This window comes from Varroa destructor, unplaced genomic scaffold, assembly GCF_002443255.2.
Source record: "Varroa destructor unplaced genomic scaffold, Vdes_3.0 BEIS01000001.1, whole genome shotgun sequence".
Classification (NCBI taxonomy): Eukaryota; Metazoa; Arthropoda; class Arachnida; order Mesostigmata; family Varroidae; genus Varroa; species Varroa destructor.
In genome coordinates this window covers 75549673-75558487 of record NW_019211454.1, presented here as the reverse complement: position 1 = coordinate 75558487, position 8815 = coordinate 75549673, and the positions used below count along the sequence as shown (strand labels likewise).

At 37.2% G+C, this 8815-nt stretch overlaps 1 protein-coding gene across 1 annotated transcript in view; it reads right to left on the bottom strand.

The window, feature by feature from the left end:
- LOC111248245 (calcium-activated potassium channel slowpoke-like) overlaps window positions 1–3361 on the bottom strand; it is a 112700-nt gene extending 109339 nt beyond the window's left edge. Inside the window, exon 1 of the mRNA XM_086977304.1 lies at window positions 180–3361. The gene's annotated coding sequence lies outside the window, so the exon portion shown is untranslated. The remainder of the gene's footprint in view (window positions 1–179) is intronic.
- Window positions 3362–8815: the final 5454 nt, after the last annotated feature.

The following is an 8815-nucleotide window of genomic DNA, read 5'->3' as shown; positions in this document are numbered from 1 at the left end:
GCGAGCGTGTCCTGGCTGATAGGCTCGCTTCGGCAGAATACTACTTCATTCGATTAGGGCCTTGAAAAAAATCGACTCAATGAACGATAATTTCAACGAAAAAAAACGCTATATGCGAGGCATCATATCACAATGGAAATAAAAGAGCTAAACGTTTTCAATAGGTAAATTACACTTACTCTTCGCTGTTGGTGGGTAATACATTTGGGAAAGATGTTCAAACGCCAACGAGATTCATACCAGGAAAGCGTGATAGAAACGTAAACGTTAGTTTTTTTTAACTCACTTATAATCTGCCTTACCTTATCTATATTACAAGTATACTACTATACAAGCATAGAAGAATCCACATTGACGAATATGCGAGGTGACAAATGCTGCTGCTGGTGATGATGCCACAATATTCATGTTATCCACCACTGGACGGGTATCATAAGATGCACCCATTATCTTTCGGAAGGGTTGTCAATAAACATAGACAGAAAAAAACAATGAGCAATAAATGCTAGAATACATTTCTGAAACCTAAAAACAAGAGAGCTTAGGGGTCGTTGAAATTGCAATTGATATTGTGTTTTACCCAGTGACCTGGGCTCGTAGATTATACGTAGGTGTATTTTTATAGCACCGTCGATGCGAACTAATACGAAGTTACGTTCGACGACAAGTGCTCCCAAAGGGTTCGTCTGCTTTTAGCAACGAACTAAGCAGTTTGTTAATCTTTAATTATGTCTCAAGTTGCAGATAAAAGTTGCATCATATCACTCAATGCATCGTATCCGGTGGGTGGAACGACGAAGACTTTGCTTCGTATAAATTCATATTTAAAAATCGATAAGGCTAGTAAAATTCCGTTATATAAAAATGTATGGATTTTCCACCGCAACAAAAACTTGCGTTTTGCAAAACGTGTGCTGCCAATCTGAATTTCCCACCAAGAGTCGTAGCTGACTATCGTAGGGCACCTTTAAGGGCATGTCAACTTTGGGACCGGACCGATCGAAGCTGTGTGGGAAATAGCGAACAAAAATAAAGTCATCCGCTCCTGAATAGTAATTTTGAAATAACCATGGCATAGTGAAATTCCACAAAATATTGACTTAACGTTTGACCTAGCGTCAAACGAGAGAATAATGCGTTTCGAACTCGAATGTAAGCCCAAGGTACGTATATCAAGCGTTAACGTTATGGAAACGCGCATATTATTTACATTTAGGTAAATATTTATAGCTAATGCGGGCGGAATTTGTCGTTATATGGATGTGTTGACATGGTCATGCATGCTTACATTTGACCCAACTCATTTTATACTTTATTCGAACAAGCTGCCTCTGACGTTTTCCGACATTACACCTTGTGCATACAAATCGCATTGTTAACTACGGCGCCTCATAATTCTAACATATTCATCTCCGTTTCGAAATTGACCTAAAGGCTGTTTATTAACAAGTACATTATTCGCGAAGAAATCCCACGAACCGGGACATACGAATAATATGAGGGTACTCGGCATTATTTACGACTTGTTTTTAAATATTTACAACACCGTGTAATACGTATCTTTGTTTATACGTGAATAATGTTCGCTTATTTTGCCTGCAACTAACGGTTTTCCTCACTTCGATTCATATTTTCAACATGAATCGATTTGTTTCTTCTGGTGAGGTTGAGTCCACTACATTTTGGGTCCGCCAAATAAAACTAGCGACACGATAAAATGACACAAATTATGAATTATTATAGCCATTGGATTTTTAGCTGCAAATAAAGCACCATAAAGGTTTCATGCTTCGTGTGTTTTGCAGATTTTGACGATACGTACTTATGAGTTGGATAAGTTTAGTTAGAAACAAATCCCATTATAAAACGATATGGGAATTGGGTCAAAAATATTTTATCCGTTACGAATCCGCTAATAATTAAACCAACGCATCGATCAAATCTTGGCTGAAGAAAAAGACATTCTTCAATTGAAATTACATTCTAACATGCGTTAGATGCCAGATACATCTTTACTGCATTTGTTGCAGTCTCACAACCAGTTGGGTAGCTGCACGATATGCTTATAAATGTATAAGCATCGTCTTAGAAAACCGTTTATATTTTGTTTGATTTGACACAAGCAGACTCAATGTCTTAGTGTCTCTACAAACGATCATCTTCATCAAGTAACCAGCTGGTGAGCGATGAGGCGCCAGCTCGACCTTTGCAAGCCCAGAACCCTAAAAAGTACCTGGTGCTCGTGACTCACAATAAAAATAAAAACGGCTTTTAGCTTACATCAGTAGAACGAACATGCGATATATTATCTTCTGCGAAGGCTTCTTTAAAAGTATCAACAACAACAATAACCAAATCATTATAGCACCTTGTGGTCCCTTGCTTTAACTACGTTGTGCAGCTATACCACGGAGATGGGGTTTTTATGCTTCCTCTATATAATCTGAATAGTTCAAAAAAACGTATGTAAACGTCGCCTGGCGAACAAACACTTCGGTAACACAGTGATATATGTGGCAAGTATGAGATTCACTTTCGAAACATATTAGGAAACTTTCACACATCTTGACTCGAATGCCGCTAGACTTCGTTATCGCACAGGTAACAGAGTGACAGGTACTTCATTCAACTTAAATCGTCTCTGTATTTGCGTAGATGAATTTCATATTAGCGAAACCGAAACCTAATTCGAATTCTATATGTCTTCTTCAGTGTGGTTTAAATAAAAGTGTTATAACTTTATCATATTTTGCCAGATTTATGAACATTTTTTTGCTGTTGGAGTTAAGGCGGCTGAATTGGCTTAAAATTTAGTCAAAAGTGCATTCATGCCCGCGTCGAACTCATTTGCTCTTATGGTTTAAGGCTGACTTGAGTAAAAGGACTAGATAGTATAGGCGGCTAGCATCAGCTAGTGGTTGTACTGACGGAAAGGCAGGCGTTTGCTCAGCTGACTGTGTTATGTAGTATTAGCGGTCACAGACACAAAGATATCAAGTTGATTCACAAGAAACTCTTGTAAAGTATGGGATGGGCTTATGTTTAAGATGTAAAACTGTACAGGAGAGATATTTTACCGCTGTTGCATCTACGAAAAATTTTCTTAAAAAAAAAGAACACATTGTTGTCTCCTATTGATCTATAGAACGCCAATAGATATTTATAGCTTTGCGCAAGCTTACGCTTAATATTTTTTGCGTTTCGGCTTATGCCTATTAATTTACTAATATTATTCAATTGCTTGGGAACGATAGCTGTTTTTGAACAAAAAGGAGACCCTAGTTGTCTGTCACAGATAAAATGCGACCCAACGCGTCAATTTGACAAAAGAAAATGTTAAAACCGCTGCAGATTTTCGACCATTCTTAACGCTGGCTTGAGCCGTAATAAGACTACAAAGTAAAGTATCATACGCATCATATAACAAACGAGCACATGCATAGAATGATGCGAATAGTTTCCAGTATGTGTATTCGATTACCTCTAGTGTTATTACAGAGAACGCTTCTCGCCTCATTTGCCCTCAGGCCATTGGTAGTTGTTTAGGACATTCTATATAAAAGAATATTTAATTATCTGGTTTACTTTTCACTACATTGTGGCTACTCGAAAGAAAAACATTTTGATATTTACTTGGCTGTCGTGACTGAGGTAGAAACATGCGACCATGTTATAATCTAGCAATAGGTGAAAGCTATATAGCTTTGTTAGGTGAGAAAACCTTAGAAAAAAAAAGGTGAGAAAAACAAGTGGTTTATAATCAGCTATTAAGATCGTCTTAACAATTTTGCATTTTACTTTAATGTAGGGACTTTTTTCGTGTTAAGAGCTTTTTGTTTGGCTTTGCCTAATGATGGATCGTTTGAATCTATAGGGCTCTATGCAGGGCGCATTACTAGAGAAATACGACATCATTTGTTCCTGCTAATACTGTATTCATAGTTTTTTGTTTTTCCAAAAATTATCTGTTTCTACCTCAGTTCTTCAAAATTGAATTTTTATCGTAAATGACCCAGACGATGTTCTGGTGCCATTAGATGTAGTAATTTCTGTATAGCATTTTCGTCTTTGCTTTCTTTTCGGCTATCTATATAATATAAATTCTATACGTTCAAGCGACGGACATTTATATCAGCAAGGTTATACGGTGTTAGGGCTTCGCCAGTGGAAGTTTTTGTCAATCGAGTAAACGGCATCGATAATCGTTCTCCTCTTTCAATTTCCATTCTAAAATTGTTTCACCCCTGTTATCGCAAGTATGGACTCATCCATGATTCTGTACGAAGGAAATTAAAATCTACTTTTTTAGACGCCATTTTCTGAGTCTAATGCATTAGCTGCATTTATGTGCTAGAGTATGCCTATCTGGCAATTTTAGTCGACGATATAATTCTTCAAACAGACTCTCAAAAATAACATTTCGATGTCCTTTCTTATTACGTCTGGAACATGGCATAATTGGTACCAATCGATGTTGTGCTAATTTGCTTCCAAATCTGTAAGCATTAACTTACCTAGATACTGTATTCTACGGTACCAAGCTTATGTGGAAATATCCAACTCTAACTCTCCTTGTTAAGAACCTACATATCAGTAAAAACAAATCGGAGGCGAAGCTCTTCCCCGCATAGCTTAATAAAGCGGTCGATTTATTCAGATTCCAATACATTAAAAAGTGTAAGGCTAAGGTAGCAGACCGAAATCCGGCCTTCGACTGAAGTGCTGGCACTATCAACGATACGGGACTCGACAGTAACAATTCACTAGGCAATCTAGTTGAGGTAAGGGATACTAACCTCATGCCATACACTTTTCTAATGCGCATTCGCTCTGCTTGTTGCTTCGCCTTTTTTGCCGTGATCTTTTTGTTACCGCTAGAGGGCGCCAACTATTGCAGCGACGTGCGGGAATGTAATAAGTTTTCTTGCACTGGTTTGCGGCGGTCACAAATCGGTTACCGTGGCACTTTCCGGTGCTTGAGTTGCGCAGTCCGATGCAGGTTCTACGACGCTGACCGGTACGTCGCTTGTTGCATTACGTGCTATTCCTAGCTATTTTATGTACAGTACAAAATACTTGACGTGCTCTATTGTACCTGTTTAGCTAGATCTACCTGGGAATAGATTATTATGATGTCAAAAAATGTTTGCAGGATTGGCCTTCTGGGCTTTTATCCAACCGGAGGTGACTAAGCGACTATGGTACTGCAAGGGTCGATATTTCGCATCATATATAAGGGGTGATTTTTCCTTAGAGTGTAGCGAAAGCTTTTTGGTAACGTGAACGAACCTGTGAATCTTGATATTAAAATTACATTCTACTAGATCCAGTTGTAACGTACGGGGATTTCCGAATGATCCGCATAGTACTAATGAAAATGTTCTCTGCCTTACTATACACTGGTAAATCCATATATCCGGAAAAGTTTTCTTACATGCTACTTATACCATTTACTATTATTAACCACGACCCTCGTCAACAGATTTTGCTTTCAACATAGCATTCGTAGTCGTCGTCATATTCAATCTATTGTAGTGGGTTTTAAAACTTAGTGCATGCCCGGTGACGTTCTTTGTTTTCTTCGTAGATAATTTTCATTACTCGTTGATTTGCGCTCCCCTACACCCACCCAGTCTACTTGATGAATATGTGTCTAGTACCACAACCGGTATTTCCATAAAGTACGCCTTTAGACTTTAGGCGTTTCCCATTACGTCATGTGTCGACATCCGATCCGCCTAAAATATCGAAAGATCATTTTGCTCCTAGCGCGATACCTGTTTTGTCTTCTTGTTCGGTCAGCTGTGTTCTGGCACAAGACGCATAGTTATTTAGCCATAATGCATTCATGACTGTTGGATCTATACAAACGAAACGAAACTTCCATAATATTCCCAATTAGCAGGTGCGCGTAGAGAGGCATGAAACTTTAAGAGCCAGTTTCTCGCAAACCCTCGCTATACTCAACTGGTTAATTAAAAGTTACAAACTTTGCATGCGTCTGCTCGGCTTCTGCAGTGTAATTGCTGCCCCCCGGTTAGATAGTCCTAGTAACCATTTTCATTATCTAGGTTCGAATCCATCGGTTGATAATAATCTTTTCCTCCTTTTGCTCGTTTTTTCCTATGTATTCTCTCTTCATTCTTGCTTTCTCCCTTATATTTTGTAAGTTTATTAATCTTAAGATTAACAGTAACTGTTTTATTAAGCGCTGTTACATTCCTGCAATTGAACGATTCACTGACAGAAAAAATACTTCTTTTTAATTAGTAACATGCGCTGTTTTGTGTTCCCTAAGTACACAGGAGTTTTAATAAAAATCAAATAACGCGATGTCGACCACAACGGATGTACACAGCTAGACCTAGGAAGTCTAAAGCCCAAAAAAAAATGTAATCTGGCTTATTGATTGTGTGCATAGGTGGCTAGACTTAGATCCGGACCTAGTCGCTAGCGGTCTCAAATAAACACCTATCTGTGCCAATGAAGTTTATTCCAGGAGGGATATAAACAAGCTTACTGAAATGGGGAAAACAGTCATTGGAATTGGGACGAAAATCAACTGTTGCCCGGTCTCTTCATGCTTCTCGAGCCTTCACCACGATTAGAACTTCATATACGTTGCCTTAAATCGACCGTTTATATTCATGTATATATCTTATTGCTACTGACAAAGCCGTGTGGAATATTATCAAGGGGATTCGAATTTCAAAAGCTTAGAGCTCGTTAAGATCGCTTAAAAGGCTGTACCTAATAGTTTTAAAATTCTAGTACGACCGTTTCTATCGATCTATCGATAACTGGGTCATCCAGTGTATATGGGTATTTGAGCGCACTTCAACGAAATCACATTTGTTAATACGGCTTAATACACTATTGCCATCAATTAAGGCAGGGATATTTTGAAAATGATTAGTAAGTGATTTAAATTTCGAATAGAATCAGTAAACGATAGTTATACTAGGTAAGCATGATTGAAAAAATTACACTTTTAGCGCGACCTAGATACCCCAATAGGCACTTTTTTATGAATACTTGAAGCGTCATTTTTGGCGATTTATTTAATATAACTACCATTCATGATGAGCGGCTCTTAGGGTATTTAGGCTTACTTTTATTAACATCTAAATACATTGAAACTAGACGACATTTCTGCGAAAATTCCTGAATTTGCAATTTTAATAAAACAAAAATACAAATGCTGCCCAGGCCTATAGAAAATTTGTGCTGTTCATGGTCAGCATGCGTTATCGGTAGAACCGGCCCAAAAATGGTTCTCTTATTTCTGGCGCAAAAATTTTCATATGAAAGATGCTCATCGTTATAATCGATCAGTCACGGGAAAGGTCAACGAAATGATCCTGAAGGATAGGCACGAGCGACACGTGAATAGGCACGATATCATCCAGGAACTGCACGTCCATCATTAAACAGCTTTAGACCACTTGAAGGAAGCCGGCAATAAAGAAAGCTTGCTGTTTGGGTGCCACACGAATTGACGTAAAATAATTTAATTGACTATAAATTCGTCTGCGGGAACACAGCGGAATCGAGCTCTTTCCAAATCAGTCAGTCACAGATGATGAAAAATGAATCACATATGACAAAATACTGCGATGAAGCCCAAACTGATGCTGAACTGAGTCATACTATGTGTCTTGTGAGATTGAAGATCGTGCATTATAAGTTGCTGCCGCTTGGAAAACCGATTGATTCGAACTCGAACTAGCAAAAGTTAACAAAATGACGACAAGCCATCAAGAAAATGGATCGTAATGAATGAACAGTACAGGTGCCGTTTTCCCACTATGACTAGCTCAGACATCTTTAGCTATTCGGCATTAAAATTCATATAACTTGCATAGGAGATTTGAATGGATCCGCCGTACATCTCGGATTATGCTTTATCCAACTTTCATTTATTTTGGTCTCTGCAGAACTTCCACTGTTCGGAAGTTGTGGTATTATGATCTTACAGGAAATAATAGATTAAAAAGGTGCATACTTTGCTTAGTAGTAGTACGTTAAGATATCAGAAATACTTGCTTCAATTTCAACTTAAAAACGGTCGACATTTTTTTGACAATCCTATATAAATTGTAGATAACCCTTTTGTCAACGAGTGTTTATATTACCCAATGGTGGAATAAGGCCATACGAAGCAGAAAAATAACTTTAACATGGGCGGCTAGATCTTTTAAAAACTACTACTATACTTTTTAATTTTTCTATTGCTCGAAGATAAGAAACCATCATAGTCAACCAAAATGCATTAGCAATGAACTTAAAAATTTTTACCTGTTTTATTTATTTGAATTTTCAGTTGTGTAAGTTTCTGTTTTTCACTATAATTCACAGATGAACTAATGACTTGATAATAATGTTAATGCCATCAAATGAACATTTTTTAAACAAATTAAATTTTTAGTACATTTCTTGAAAGTTGAAATTTTTAGATGTTTAATATTTTTGAAAATGTATACATTTATGGCAAATTTAGCAAACATTATCCATTATTAAAAATAAAATATAGCTATATGTAACAATTATATAGAACAAGAAGACATTTTTATTTGCATGGTGCGAGCGATTCTATAATCACCGTGTATAATATAAAAAAAAAGTTTCCACGGAAAATTACGATTTCGAAAGTACAATTTATTATCATTATTTTTTTTTCAATCCATATTTATATAACGGCACTTTTTAAAACGAAGAAAAAAGACTATAAAAGAGAAAAGAACGAAACGCACAAAACGAGACAGAAACAATCCAGCAAACTTCATTTGAGCGAACATCAGAGTTCCGTCAAAAT